Source organism: Adiantum capillus-veneris, chromosome 27, assembly GCF_014529385.1.
Source record: "Adiantum capillus-veneris isolate H3 chromosome 27, ASM1452938v2, whole genome shotgun sequence".
NCBI lineage: Eukaryota > Viridiplantae > Streptophyta > Polypodiopsida > Polypodiales > Pteridaceae > Adiantum > Adiantum capillus-veneris.
The window spans coordinates 78,634,847-78,651,852 of NC_140957.1; the positions used below are offsets into that span (position 1 = coordinate 78,634,847).

At 43.7% G+C, this 17,006-nt stretch overlaps 1 pseudogene; it reads left to right on the plus strand.

Moving 5' to 3' along the window:
• The first annotated feature begins 3,023 nt into the window (after nt 1-3,023).
• On the plus strand, nt 3,024-15,463 carry LOC147422253 (uncharacterized; annotated as a pseudogene).
• The last annotated feature ends 1,543 nt before the right edge of the window (nt 15,464-17,006 follow it).

Below are 17,006 nucleotides of genomic sequence, written 5' to 3' on the forward strand. Positions count from 1 at the left end.
GTCGAACTCATATGATGCAAGCCAATCCTCTGCATCCTCAGAACCTGTGAAAATTGATGGTTGGAATGGCACCACCATCATGAAACTGCCTTCAACATCCAAAATTTGTATACATCACTGCTCAAAATCCAAATTCTGGGTGCACAACCGGAAATTTTCGCTCTCCAGTGGGATCGCCAAAGGATGATGGAGCAAAAGATGTCGTGCGCACACTCACACACCCAGACAACTCAACACAACACAAGGAATTTACTTGAACTCCTCACCTCACTGACTACCAGTCAAAAGCTCCCTAAAATCTCTACCCACGAGCTCAATTCAAACTCCAAACGCCTCGACCTACAAGCCCTTGCCCGCCCGCAGACACTACTAGGTGAGTCGAGGTGATCAACACTTGAAATCACGCTTGATGGTGACCAAAATATACAAGAAAAACCATCAAAAAGCCAAAAAATCCAGCCACAAAAGGCCACTCTCAAACCCTTGCAAAAGCTTCACCAAACTCCACTCTGTTGGACTCTTTAGAGTAGCGCCAACCCTAATGGCACCGATACAGGGTCACATAGTCTTTCAGAAAGCCGCACCTTCTTCCCTCAATTCCTTGCACACACGCATCCATGGAAACCTCAGAACTTCCATAGAATCTTCCAAGTGCAAAATTGAAGAGAGAAAGATCTCATTCACTCCTCCACACACTCAAAAATAGGACGCGAACGCAACGGGACTGCACTAGACCACGTGTAGGAACCCTGCTCCCTCCCACACACCTTTCACACCTTTTTTGACCTTTTTTGGCCCAGTTTTGGCGAGTTTTGACCCTTGGCGGGCATTTTTCGCAGGAAAAACCCCAAACGGACTCCAAAATTCACCAAATTTCTCATGCTTGATCCTTGATACCCAAAGAACTTTGCCACATCCCCACATTCTATTTTTAACCACTTCTAGGGCGATGCACGTATCACCGCAGATCAGGCGCCGCAAATAGACAGTTACTGCATGTCCCAAACTTCTTGAGCGGGATGAGAGTACCCACACTTCTCGCTTGCATTATTTACATTCTAGAGAGTTCAAACACATTCTCTAGAACCAAAATAAGCCACCTAAAACCATATCCAAGGCCCCGATACCCTATACGGGCATGTACATGTGTCCGACTGCTAGCGCGCGAACCTGACTATTCACAATGTGTACACATTGCATCTTTTTTCGAATTTAAAACCACTTTGAAAAGCTCCCAAATGCATGTATTTACATCTTTTTGAACATATGACCATGCATATACGCACTACTTTGTACATACCAAAAGTGGTTTATCAACCTAACCCACATGCAAAGATTTCAATGGGTACTTGAAAAAATACTCAAAAATGAGAAGATGGGAGTTTGTTCTCCTTCCCTTCCAAAGCCAGATTAGAGTGATTAACGCTTTTATGATCCCGTATATTGCTTTCCTCAGCCCCGTGCTCAAGAAGGCTAAGTGTAACTAGAAAGAATTCTTAAAACTAGTGAAAAGGTTTCTTTGGAAGAACAACACGAAAACCTCCCGGCCATGGTAGTGGGTTAGATGGGAGGTATTTGCTCGCCCGGTAGACCAAGGAGGGCTCGGCATTCTTAACCCTATATCCCATGCTGAGGCCCTTTGTGCCAAATTTATGGTCTCACTGGCTAAACAGGACCAAGCTTGGGCTATCATGACCAAGGAAATGCTTGATGCAGTAAAACTGGGATCAAAAGGGGGAAAGTGGAAGGGGGTTGTGATGCATGACAAACTTCTCGCCCCGAAGTGGTCTTATCTTAGATATGGTGGACTCTTAGGGGAACTGATGAGGAAGTGCAAAAGAGCAGCTGAGGTTTTGGAATGGGGGGAAGCAACCAGATACTTTAAGAACTTCATTTTGCACTGGTCCCCTTGGCTCTCTAAAATATTGGGGCCCCCACAAAGCCCCTATTGGATAGAAATGGCCAGGAATGTGAATAATAAGGGGCTCGTTCGACTAGAGAAATTCTGGGATGGCAACACTAAGTGCTGGAAAACTGCTGACTCTTTAGCCACCCAATTTCAATTGAATGGTTTTGAGATGTTACTAGACTACAGAGTGATGAAAGAGCTTGATAAGGTGGTGATGCCAATTTGTGAATCCAACTTTGAATGGGACGCTTGGAGATGGCCCAGGAGTAGCCTCTTTTGGAAACCACATTCTAAAGGCATTTACCATGCATTAATGCACGAGGCTAATTGGTGTAGGCCCCTCAACAAATTATGGAAGAGGCACTGGACGGAAAAACAGTGGGAGGGAGTCATGGAGAACATCTGGAAGCCAAGGTGGCCTCAGTATATGAAGATATTTCTGTGGAAGGTGATGTGGGGTGCTCTACCGACGGGTGTAAAGATACAAGAAAGAGGAATTGGGTCCGATCATTGCTCGGGGTGCAGAATAGCTAGTGAAGACCTTGCCCACCTCTTCTTGGGATGCCAGGCAATCAGTAGCATGGTCGGGAAAATATGCAAGTGGATTCAAAGGACGTGGCAAATTAAGTTTTTCAAGACTGATCTGTTCTGTGGTAGTAACAGGTTGGGACGTGCTGCTCTTCTTGTCTGCACTCGAATAATCAGGTACTACTTCTTTCACCAGATTTGGCAAGCAAGAAACCACCGCGTGTTTGAGGGGGATCTGGTTGTGGCAAGCTTTTGTGAAATCATACAAGAGAGCAGAGTGACAATCCACATGATGGAGGGAAACAAGCCTCAGAGGATTGGTCTAGAACAATACATGTCATGATGACATCTTGTAATAAGTAAAGCCTAGGAGTAGTTGTAGTTTCTCTGTCAAGCAGAAAACTTGTAATCCTTTGACCCTCAAGGCTCGGTCTGAGCTCGAGGTTGGTGTATATTTTTGTTGGTCTTAATACTATCCACTGACAATTGTGAGTTTTGCAAAAAAAAAAACATAAAACATTTCACTCCTGTCTTGTCTTTAGCTTTAGTGTTTTAATTATTCCCTTTCACTCTTGTGAGTTGTGCAATGTGCAGTTCTTTAAATGTGAACATTGACATTAGTTCGGTTGTGGCATGGGACACTCCAGCAGTGATTGAATTTGTTAAAAAGTTTTTGGGTACATCTCATTACTCTGAGGCAATTTTAACCAATTTAATTAATGGAAAACATTTCCTTTACATGACCATTGAAGGCTGGAATGAAATAGGTATAAGGTCAGTGGCCCATAGGCATGCTTTGGTAGGTTGGTCCAATAGAGTATTAGAGGGTGGTCACACTTTTTTTCCAAAGGCTTAAACATCATCGAGTCTCCATTCATCACAAAATATGAGTAAGAACTTAGGGAACGAAGCTCTAGAATACAATCTCCAATCTCAAGACAAACCTACTTTGCCCGATGTTCTCAATGTTCCTAATGTAAGTAATATTGGTACCCCTACTAATGATGCACGGCCAATAACATATGATAGAATATTCTATCCTAGGAAGGTTAAGGAAATGTACACCACTGTGGGGAAAGCCTTTCTTGTAAAATATTATCGTGAGGCATGGGTGTCCTTTAATAAGGGCATGGTGAAAATTAGAGAATTGTTCGAAAATGGCTTTTGCGAGCAAGACAAGGAGGGTTTTTCGTCCATTAATCTACGCAATAGTCGAGAAAAATCAAATCACATTCTCGATTTTATTGAGGCAAATATGAAGCAAATTCCACCTCTCAACTTTGGAAAACTTGGCCCCTTACATGGCGAGTCGAAGATGTGTACATGAAGGTTTGGGAACATAGGAACTACATCAGGAAATGTGGCAAGGGGGTGGTCGATGCAAAGAGGCAGCATTGCTACGCACAAGGCGACAACATTGATCAAAGTGTCGCTCCTAAACACATCGAAAAACAAATGGTATTGTATATATCTTAGTGTTTTATGTATTTCTTGCTTCTTATTCTAATTTTCATCTCAATTTTTCAATCTTTTAGAATGAGGCATTCATGAATGACACTCCTATTAAGGGCACCCATGGTTATGATGTGAGTAATACATCTAAAACATTGCTTAAAGAGGGGCAACCTCAAAGTGCATTCTACACGGGTCTCGTCCAAGGGGTCATTGCCATCGATGACAATGATGAGGTAATTGTTGGAAAAATTTATTGAAAACCTATAATATTATTACAATAATTATGCATTATATACATTGTAGGAGGCTTGGTTGCAAGGAGAATTACAAGCAAGCTATGAAACCCTCCACCCTTGTATTGATAACGACACTACAAGACGTCGCGCAGAAGTTGGCGCAGGTACCGACAAAATGGCACAAATTTTTAAACTAAAAAGCGCTGAACTAAGCCTCGGAAGAGACGTCGGTATCGTAGCGTCGGTATGACCATCCTTATGGCCTGCGTTGGAATAGGCATTTGAATAGGCATCAAAATAATCAACGTAATAAGCACCGGTATTAATATATTAAATTTCGACGCTCATTCCGTTGGCTTTACCGACAGTGATACCGTCACCGGTACCAAGGACCAAAACTTGCAATTTTTTTTTGGGCAGAGAGGGCTGGGAACTAATGCTGCATGTACTGCAGCAAAAGAAAACAGCCCTCTTTGCCCAAAGGAAGAGTGCACAAGTAACCGCACTCCACCTACAAGCTGACACTAAAGAGCGAGTGTATGGCAATTAGCAAAATTGTAAGAATAACATAACGTGTTAACATAATTAAAACATGAGTCGAAAACTGTAAAACCATAAACATAACCTGTTTGCCATACCATAACCATTACCATAACTTGCTTGTCATACCATAACCATAACCATAACCATAACCATCACACGATTGCTATACCATCATAGCAAAACCATAACCATCACCTGAACCATAACCATAACCATAACCATAACCTTGCACAACCATAACTAGAGAGTGTATGGCAATTAGCAAAATTGTAAGAATAACATAACTTGTTAACATAATTAAAACATGAGTCAAAAACTGTAAAACCATAAACATAACCTGTTTGCCATACCGTAACCATTACCATAACTTGCTTGTCATACCATAACCATAACCATAACCATCACACATTGCTATACCATCATAGCAAAACCATAACCATCACTTGAACCAAAACCATAACCATAAACTTGCACAACCATAACCAGAACCATAAGCATAGCAAAACCATAACCATAGCAAAACCATAACCATCACCTGAACCAAAACCATAACCATAACCTTACACAACCATAACCATAACCATAACCATAGCAAAACCATAACCATAACCATAACCATAACCATAACCATAACCATAACCATAACCATAACCATCGGATGATTTTCATACCATCATAGCAAAACCATAATCTTAAGTTGACTGTCAAACCTTAACCATACTATAAACGTAACCATAAACCATAAACATAAGTACTACAAAACTGTACATATGTAAATCATCACTGAGTGAGAAGCCCTCATGGTAATTCCTCCCAATCGACGTCCTCTCCCTCCTCCTGCACCAGCTGGGTCAAAAGGGCCACAAGTCCATGCTTGTATCCATACTTCTCCTCTTGGCGTGTCGAAAGGCGCTTCACGATAACTTCCTGCAAAATTATGGTTTAATCATTAGATAAATCTTCAAATAACATATATATTATCAATAATTTAAAGCATACGTATAATACTTACAAACTCATGTCGAAGCGTATTGTAGCCTCCACTCCCAAGATGTGAAGCTCCAGCAGACTCCAAACGTGCTCTAGTTGCATCTCTCTGCTGCTGAAATCTATTGGGATTGTCTTGTGTCTCTCGTGCAATCCCAATCCACTCCTCTGCGTCCAACCATGCCAGCTTGCCACTTTCATTGAACCTGTCTCTGGCCTCTGACCGACGGTGTGACATTGTGGACCTCACCACGCTCAAAATCCAGGCGTTTGAGACCTGATTGTACCCCTCTCCCGACCCGTACTCTCTCTGAATGGCGTCGACGATGTCATTCTTTCTCTCAAGATCGAGATTTTCCCAAATCTCCATCACAGTGTGACCAAACTGAATCGTACAGAGCTGTCAAATCCTCTGTCGTATTTCCTTTTCCACCCTATTTGCCACAACAGCTCCATCCCTGCTCTTGTACACCTTGCTAGGATCATGCTCGTGTGATCCCCAAGGTGTATGTGGTGTGCCCATCAGTGAACTACCTACTGAAGAGAGTGGTGGACGCTCTCTCGATGGTGTGGAAGCATCGGTAGAACCATTACCACAGCAACCAACGCCTCTAGAACGACGGCTACGTCGTCTCGAGGATGAACCACCCGTCGGTGTAGAGGACATACGAGTCCTAGGCGTAGGGGTACACTAGATTGAGGTGTGGGGCCGCTCGATGTAGGGACCACACTAGTCCCGGGTGTAGGGTCGGCCATAGTAGGTCTAGAGGTACCTGCACCCCAAAGGTGATGTGCCATCACGATCTGCTCTGTTGTGAACTGAGACAAAAAGGAGCCCATTTACTCGGGTGACATGCCGGCCGGAGTGACTGGAAAACTAAAACTAGGAGAGTATGGCTCATCCTCATCGGCCATCGCTAATCATACACAAACAACACCCACAAAATACGTTAGTTTACGTAAGAAATGCTTAATCAATACAAATAACAAATCAACAAAACTGCTACACAAGTGAAACAAATCAACGAAACTGCTACATAAATGACCAAAATCTAAAGTGTATTGTAGACTAATAAAAAGAGCTTTACAAAAGGTTTCCTAGCAAAAGTCATTAGTTAATCTCTCATCCTCTATGAGATCTGATGCACCAAAGATGTCTATCTCAATCTGTACTTCTGCATCTTCGTCATCGAACTCTACTTCTTCATTGCTCTCCACATCAACTTCACTATTTGACACCTCATCTCTAGGTTCAAACAATTGCTCAATGCTTACATCCACCTCAAAATCTAAGCTTAAAGTTGGAGTCGGTCCTGCGCTTTGTTCATGAATCACCTCTTCGAGATCAACATCCAATCCTTCACACACTTACTTGCGACATGGAGCAACTTGAACGCCATAGAGCCAGCAGGGTTTAGTCATTCTCATCATTTTCTGTCCATAGTGGATCGTGTATGAACACAACTTGTTCACAATGCTGCAGAAGTACGAATATATCCCGCACATCTTTCCACACCCGCCTAGAGTTCACTTGAATCAATCCACTCTTGTCTTTGCGCAAAGTTGCATAAGGGCCGTGAAGGGGATCGGGGAGCACCACAGACGGAGAGTGAGAGAGAGAGAAGGAGACACACACACACACACACACACACACACACACACACACACACACACACACACACACACACACACACACACACACACACACACACACACGATGTGGGTGGGGAGACTGTGAAGTGGCAGCTCCCCTATACAGTATACTCACTATAAGTATAGGGTAACAGTGGGCGGGCGCCCATGACCTGGGCGACCGGTCAAGGCACATAGGCCTTAACCCCAACAACCTCCCACTTAAAGGCCAATGTGCCTTTAAGCAAGATCTACTAGTGTACAACTAATAGAAGGTGAGAGATTCTCTCAACCTATGCCCACTGAGTCTCGATGAGTTAGTACATCTGGCTCTACTAATAGACAAACATCCCACTGTGGAAGCCACACAGAGCTAGCTCCAAGCTTTGCAAAGAGTCTACAAGAGCTCATGCACCCCTGCAAGTATCGGTCCAATACCTGCAAACCTCCCCTAGGGTCTATGCCGAGATCAGTCATCGAACAACTAATCAACCTTGCTGTAAATGCTCCCACTGCAGCTGCTATGTCAGGCCTCGAGATCAGCATCTCGTACATGAGGACACCGAACATTGATGCAACCCTGGCAACCTCTGCCACCTCCAACTCAGAACGCAACTCATGGCAATCCTATCCCCTATCATAGAGACCATGGCACTCTGACTCTGAGCTTTGTAGTGACTCCTCGTGCCCACCGCATATCACATGTATACCAAGAGTATCCATCTGTCCTGAATCTGCATCAAGCTCTGGCATAAGCATATCAAGAAATGACTCCACAATAGCCGACATCTCAGCATCCATGTGAGTCATCTCTGTCATCACCTCTGATGACTCATCCCGCTGTGACTCACTAGAGCTGTCCCGCTCTACTTGTGCATTCGTAGACGCAATCTGCACAACAAGGTCACTCCTCTGCACTCCATGCAAAGCATCCTGCAACCCACAAGCAAAAGAGACTTGCCTGCTCTCTCGCTGTCTACCTGGCTGCATGATCACAGAGACAACACTGTCTCTCCCGTGATCCACATGCAATGGGTAACCTAGATCACTCCTGGCACCTCTCGCAATCACTAGTGAACCCAAATGCATCACAAAATATCGCTCTCGAAGCAAATTCTGACATCCACAATCTCTAAGCTGACCAATCGAGATCAAACTCACTGTCAAATCTGGTACATAGCGCACATGTTGTAACAAGTAAGATGCACCACTCGGTAATGACAGTCTCACATCTCCTGCACCTGCTATCACATGCACCAATCCATCGGTCAAACGTACACTGCCAAGCATCCCGCTAGAATAGCTACAAAACCATTCACGATGCGACGTGACATGAAACATAGCATCTGCATCTAGCAACCACTGCGAAGGGAGTGCACTATCCACATGTATAGCATCTCGTGCATAGCTCGAGGTAAAAGTGAGATCCCCGTCACTAGTATACTCCGACACTACATCTGCCTCAACTGTCAAAGCAATTGAGTCCATGGCATCACTACATACATCTCTGAGACTGCCATGTCTCCTACGATGTCGCATACGACAAAAACAACACCGTCTAATGTGTCCAGAATGACCACAATACCAACATGTCACCTGTCGGCGTACTCGTGAATGTACATGTCTCACATGAGTCCTTGATGACTCAGATCTATCATACATATCATGTAATCTGCACCAAAGTGCTCTCGAAGTAGTCTCATACATAACAAGAGCATATACAGATTCTGCAAGGTGCAAAGAGAGCGTAGATAGTGCCATCTCCTCTAGCTCCTGCCACTGCTCGTCAGACATGTTTGAAGTTCTACCTGCATCACCACTCAATGGTCGATGCAACCCTCGTTGTGTCAGTGCATCAAGCATACAATCTCTCCATGCCGCAAAGTCTGACCCATCAAACACGCGCATCTGTGAGAGGTCACAATCTGATCGATCACCTGTCTCTGCCATGAGCACAAGTAGCAAGCTAGATAGCAAAACCACCTCATCAACAACACCTGGAAACTGTCTACAAATATGGCTAGAAACACAATGTAAAACATGTGAGACACACTCCAAAATAGAGCTCCCGCAATGTCAATACAAGCCTCGCCTGCTCTAGTATCACACTGCAAACAAACACACTACTTACAAGACGCATTCATGATGACCACAACCATGTGCATAATCTTCACCGAATCAGCCCTGAAATTCAGCCCAAAAATTACAAAATTCTCAGCCCTCTTGCATGGCCAAAAACAGTCCGTAATTCAGCCCCACACTACCAACTGTAGCGCATCAAGAATCAGCCCAAAACTTCTCCAAGAAGTTAGGACTTGTTCGGTCTGAAGATCACTTGCACACACGCCGTCATAGAGCATACATCTGTGAGCTAATCACCAAGCCCACACTGTACAGTATCGATGCATACACACGCACAAATCTCCCACCTGCAGAGAACACCGCACACAAACTCTGAGTGTAACCAACACTCTCAAAGCCAAAACTGAGTGCCAAAATCAATCCAAGCTAAGCAAGAAACATGCACATTATGTCACAAAATACTGGGAAAATTTCACATAAATTTCGACGTAAAATGACTATCTTACCCAAAATAACCATAAGTCGATCAACCGCTCAACAAGAGCCAATGCGCAATCAATTAGCACTCAACATGCATGGTCAAATCCCTGCAAATCTGTGCATCAAATTGCCTGCACAAAACCTGTGCTACAAACCTCTGTCATAAAACCGGCCAGCAATGCAATCAGAGTGACCACCTGTGAGCGCATAAGCGGAAAACCTATCCGCAAGCAACAAGTCAATGCATGACTATATATCTTACAAACACTGTCACAACATGCATAAAACTCCTGGCACAAATCGGACAGAGTCTTATTTGTACGGGGACTAAGTCACACCCAAAACAACAAAGGAAATAAGATGCCAAATCCTATGGCAAACAATCTGGGAGTAGCTCAACCAGATCACTGAGCATACAAAGAGCTCCCACAGTGTACATACATGAGCACAAACCGGCTAACAAGACACTGCCATGCATGACATCGAGTCACTACAGTACATCTCCCATCTGAAGAGAAGTCACACCTGTACACCTGTGGTGGCAAAGCAAGGTACCAAAGCCAGTAGACAGGACACTGCAACACCTCTGGAACTGAAATCCAGGAGACTAGAGTGTAACAGCTCTCCACAATGTCATACATAGCCTCGCAAATCACAAAACACGCTCTATGCCAACCCAGCACCTAGAGCAATCTGTAGTGAAAACCCAGTACCTGTACTTCGTCTCTTGGCTTGAATCTGGAGGAGCGTCGTCAATCTCCTACGCACTCCCCTCCCTTGAGAGAGATGACTGGCTCTCTTGCAGCGAGGACAGCTTCCTCCACAGATCCACTTGCCGATGCCGAAGTATGTGTGCACCACCAATGAAGAGAGTCACTCTCTATGCACCTGTAGCCGTGGAGAATAGCATATTCCACCAAAATCCACTGTGCTACTCCTGCAGGCAACGATTTTGGTCTCTCCTCAAACTCACAACACCTGCTTGTTGTCGAAGCTCTCTCGTGCTTGCCTGAAGAGCTCAATAGTGCTGCCTTGTAAATTTCCTCAAGCGGCCTCTACAGACTTGAGATAGCGCTAGCTTATTATGCAGGCTTTGAGTTGCTCCAGTTCTATTTGATTAATCCCCAGCTCGTAAGCAGAGATACACCCAGTTGACCTCTCTTCGAGATTCTCACAGCAAGCTTTTGCACAGAATTTCAAACTCAATCTTCTACTGCTTGTTGGCTCTCCGCTGTCGTCGTGACTGTGCACACACGTGCTCCCTCCACATTGACGCTCTGATACCAATTGAAGGGGATCGGCGAGCACCACAGACGGAGAGTCAAAGAGAGAAGGAGACACACACACGATGTGGGTGGGGACACTGTGAAGTGGCAGATCCCCCTATACACTATACTCACTATAAGTATAGGGTAACAGTGGGTGGGCGCCCATGACCTGGGCGATCGGTCAAGGCACATAGGCCTTAACCCCAACAGGCCGCTGGTAATAACTTTGAACCACCTGACATCAAAGATAAACATATCAAACTTTCTAAAGATAATCTTCAAGATGTCTTGGATGTAGCCAAAGTATTCAAGCTAGCTAGTCTCTGTATTCTCATCCCTGGCACCACTCCTGCTTTCTTAGACGAAGCTGCCCCTAACACCACTCTCGAAAGTGACCCTTTGTTCGTTGATCCGTTGCACTATGAAGTGCTTCCCATGCGACCACAAAGCTCCATATTTGTGATACTCCAGCCACAAAATTGAAACAGACTAAAAGTTATTAAAGCAAACTAATTTTCATGTGGAGCTCGAAAAGGAAGTTGTGAAATGTACATGCCAATCGCAACCCCTTGACATCTCCTCTTCCTCTTCAGTAATCAACACTCCACTCCTCTTTGCCTCAGAGAGTGTCGCAACTAACCATCGCCCAATTGGAAAGTTAGGCAATTTCTGAAGATGGTCTAGAAAAGGAAGGTTTCTAGTTGTACGGTTGCACTTTAATTGAAGGCAATCTGTCAAACGTTGTTTCTTTTTCTCTTCGTACCTCTCTAGCCACTTTTGCCTGATGTATGAATTGAGAAGGCAAAATCTCATAACCTTTTCTTGCATTGTGATGTCCATCTTCCTAACGATGCCTTGTCCCTGCGATGCGTTGTCCCTACGGCTCGACCCATGTCACCTTGACGTTGACCTCATAGTCCACATTCGGGCATCTCTGGATCAATTGAGACAAAAAATTGATTGATGAGGACAAGAGACTCTTGTACAAGCCATCCTTCAGCCATGCTATCCTCGGGGCGAGCCCTTTGATGAACAAACCCCTTAAAAGTCTTCATAAATCTCTCCAAGAAGAACATCCACCTGCTATGGACCACCCCCGTAACTGCAATTTCATCGACCACATGCACAAGTACATGCATTTGGATGGTAAGAATGTTTGTTGGAAAGTACTGCTCCACCATGCACACTGCTTCAGTAGCATTTAAGCGTGCTGCATCGATGTTGTCTTCTCTTATCTCTTTTGAATTGATCGAGAGTACCATCTCACTGATTTTTTAGATTGTTCTTCTAATTTCATCTGTCAAACAACCCTTTATGGAAATTGGTAAGATGAACTGTAAAAATTTGTGCCAATCGTGGGACTTAAGACCACTGAGATTGTCATCTCTCGTAAAAGCCGTTTTCAAACATCACATGCACCCTGTGGGAGTCTTGAATGAAGATATAGTCTTCTTCACTTGTTGCTCTTCTATGCGACTCAGAACCCATGGACCTTTTGGTATAGACCACTTTCCATTGGGTTTAAGTCGAGGCCACATCTCTGGCATTTGACCCACAGCCTGCAGGTCATCTCTTTGGGCCTTGCTCTCCCTTTTTCCAGTGATGGTCTTCTAGATGATCTCCCCCACATTCTTGAAGATGTGCATTGGATCGAGCAAATGATTAATCAACAGGTCACTCCAGTACAAGAGATCATGGAAAATATAAAGTCTTTTCATTCCAGGTGGCATCCAATCTCCCCTCTCCAGCCACATGTTTTTCCAATCGCTCGCTTTCAGTGGATGCATGTCATGTTTGCATATGTTTGGTCCACGTAGCTCATGTCCTTCATGCAAAAATATACCATGCTCCTCGTAAAGTGTCTTGCTGAAATGCTCAGAGCGGCGGAAGCCAAGTCGAGGACCACATTTCGGACATGCATGATTGCCCGAGTAACTCCTCACATATTAATATTTAAAAGCATTGACATAGCCATGAATCACATGCGTGTGAGGGTTTTAAAGGCACTTACATAAGCACTCACCAAACCCTGGCCAATCATGCATGGTCCACATGAGAATGCCTTGCACATGTACATTCCGTCGTCCGATTGATTGGGACATATCAACCACATCGATTCCTGTCCACAAGATTTGGAGCTCTTCCATAAGTGGTGCCAGATAGACGTCCATGTTATTTGCTTTGTACTTTCTTGGAACGATCAATGACAACAACAGATGGCCCTTCTTGATAGCTAGCCATGGTGGAAGATTATAATTAACCAGACAAATAGGCCATGTGATCCATGACAAACTCCATAATCCAAATGGGTTTACTCCGTCCATTGCCAGACCAAAGCGGATACATCGAGGCTTGTTCTTAAATGTAGGCCAACTTTCCTCTATGTGCTTTCATGCACAAGAGCAGGTACCCGCATAACATCATCTGTCGATCTAGTATTTTGAGTGCCATGTCATCAAAGCAGCTATGGACTTGCACCTGAACATGCTCTTTATTCTTGGAATGATAGGAAAGTGTCGAAGGATCTTTGCAGGGATAAATTTTCCTTGTGGGTCCTCCCTGTACCTGTTTGATCCACAATTGGGACACTGTTCCAGGCTTGCATACTCATTGCAAAAAGTATACAATCATTAGGACATGCATGTATGTTCTGATAATCCAAGCCCAAATTAGTAAGAAGCTTTTTAACGCCTGGACGGGTAGGGGGCATGTGATTCCCTTTTGGCAAGATTTGCTCATTCAGCAACCTGATGTTACATGAATTTAGTCAGCCCTTTGATCATTTTATATGAACCGTAATTTGCACTTTACCATGCTTAGGATAAATATGTTTACCTGAAAAGCTCTGTGAGACTGAGGCGTCAGACCAACCATAGACAGACTGCAAATTAAGCATTGCCAATGCGGTATGGAGAACTGAGATTTTTGCACCAGTGTAGAGCAGCATGCATGCAACAATTTGCATCATCTCGCCCTCCTCATCATTGCTATCATGCCGTCGATATGAACGGGATGGCTAAGGTTGGTCCACAGTACTGCGTTCAATGCTGTTTCCTTCTATGTTGGAATCCATGTCAAAGAACGCGTCCAACATCTGCTCCATCTCTACTTCTTGAAATGCCACTTCAGGTATTGGTTGGGAGGACTAAGTCAATGGCTGCTCGTTTGAAAATCGTCTTCTCTGGGATGAAGTTGGAGCAATATCTACTTGTGGACTTTGACCTTCAATCTCTAGACCATGAGATCGATAATGCAGGTCTTGTACTTGCTCTATCGGAAAGAGACTGTGATTGCGTATGTGTTGGTCATAGATTTTTTGTTTTCGATAGATCTGATGCTTTGCAATGCGCACAAGGACACGCCATCCTATCATCCATACTTTATCTACCAATGATGCAACATATAATTAAAACACTCTAGTTGTTATAACTACACACTATTAAGTACATGACAAGCTTTAACAACCTCACATTCTCTACCCAGGTGCGATCCCCGCACACCTCGGTCTAGAGGTGCACGGAGATTAGGACCACAAGGTAATAACCTCGTCTTTATTAGTCAACGACTTTTGTGGGCAAGACAAGGAGGATTTTTCGTCCATTAATCTACGCAATAGTCGAGAAAAATCGAATCAAATTCTCGATTTTATTGAGGCAAATATGAAGCAAATTCCACCTCTCGATTTTGGAAAACTTGGTCCCTTGCCATGGCAAGTCAAAGATGTGTATATGAAGGTCTTGGAACATAGGAATGACATCGGGAAATGTGGCAAGGGGGTGGTCGATGCAAAGAGGCAGCGTTGCTACGCACAAGGCGACAACATTGATCAAAGTGTCGCTCCTAACCAGATTGAAAAACAAATGGTATTGTATATATCTTAGTGTTTTATGTATTTCTTGCTTCTTATTCTAATTTTCATTTCAATTTGTCAATCTTTTAGAATGAGGCATTCATGAATGACACTCCTATTAAGAGCACCCATGGTTATGATGTGAGTAATATTAAAACATTGCTCAAGGAGGGGCATCCTCAAAGTGTATTCTACACGGGTCTCGTCCAAGGGGTCATTGCCCTTGATGACAATGATGAGGTAATTGTTGGAAAAATTTATTGAAAACCTATAATATTATTATAATAATTATGCATTATATACATTGTAGGAGGCTTGGTTGCAAGGAGACTTACAAGCAAGCTATGAAACCCTCCACCCTTGTATTGATAAAGACACTACAAGACGTCGCGCAGAAGTCGACGCAGGTACCGATGAAATAGCACTAATTTTTAAACTACAAAGCGCTGAAATAAGCCTCAAAAGAGACGCCGATATCGTAGCGTCGATATGACCATCGGTATGGCCTGTGTCGAAATAGGCCTTTGAATAAGCGTCGGAATAATAAGCGTAATAAGCACCGGTATTAATATATTAAATTTCGACGCTCATTCCGTTGGCTCTACCGACGGTGATACCGTCACCTATATCGACGGCCAAAACCTGCAAATTTTTTTTGGGCAGAAAGGGCTGGGAACTAATGCTGCATGTACTGCAGCAAAAGAAAACAACCCTCTCTGCCCAAAGGAAGAGTGCACAAGCAACCGCACTCCACCTACAAGCTGACGCTAAAGAGAGAGTGTATGGCAATTAGCAAAATTGTAAGAATAACATAACTTGTTAACATAATTAAAACATGAGTCAAAAACTGTAAAACCATAAACATAACCTATTTGCCATACCATAACCATTACCATAACTTGCTTGTCATACCATAACCATAACCATAACTATAACCATCACACGATTGCTATACCATCATAGCAAAACCATAACCATCACCTGAACCAAAACCATAACCATAAACTTGCACAACCATAACCAGAACCATAACCATAGCAAAACCATAACCATAACACAACTGCTATACCATCATAGCAAAACCATAACCATAACCATAGCAAAACCATAACCATAACACAATTGCTATACCATCATAGCAAAACCATAACCATCACCTGAACCAAAACCAAAACCATAACCTTGCACAACCATAACCATAACCATAGCAAAACCATAACCATAACCTTGTACAACCATAATCATAACCATAACCATAACCGTAACCATAACCATAACCATAACCATAACCATAACCATAACCATAACCATAACCATAACCATAACCATCATATGATTGTCATACCATCATAGCAAAACCATAATCTTAAGTTGACTGTCAAACCTTAACCATACCATAAACATAAGTACTACAAAACTGTACATATGCAAATAATCACTGAGTGAGAAGCCCTCATGGTAATGCCTCCCAATCGACGTCCTCTCCCTCCTCCTGCAGCTGGGTCAAAAGGGCCACAAGTCCATGCTTGTACCCATACTTCTCCTCTTGGTGTGTCGAAGGGCGCTTCACGGCAACTTTCTGCAAAATTATGGTTCAATCATTAGATAAATCTTCAAATAACATATATATTATCAATAATTTAAAGCATACGTATAATACTTACAAACTCATGTTGAAGCATATTGTAGCCTCCACTCCCAAGATGTGACGCTCCAGCAGACTCCAAACGTGCTCTGGTTGCATCTCTCTGCTGTTGAAATCTATTGGGATTGTCTTGTGTCTCTCGTGGAATCCCAATCCACTCCTATGCGTCCTCTGTCGTATTTCCTTCCCACCCTATCTGCCACAACATCCCCATCCTGCTCCTGTACACCTTGCTAGGATCATGCTCATGTGATCTCCAAGGTGTACATGGTGTGCCCATCAGTGAACTATCTACTGAAGAGAGTGGTGGACGCTCTCTCGGTGGTGTGGACGCATCGATAGAACTGCTACCATAGCAACCACCGTCTCCAGAACGACGGCTACGTCGTCT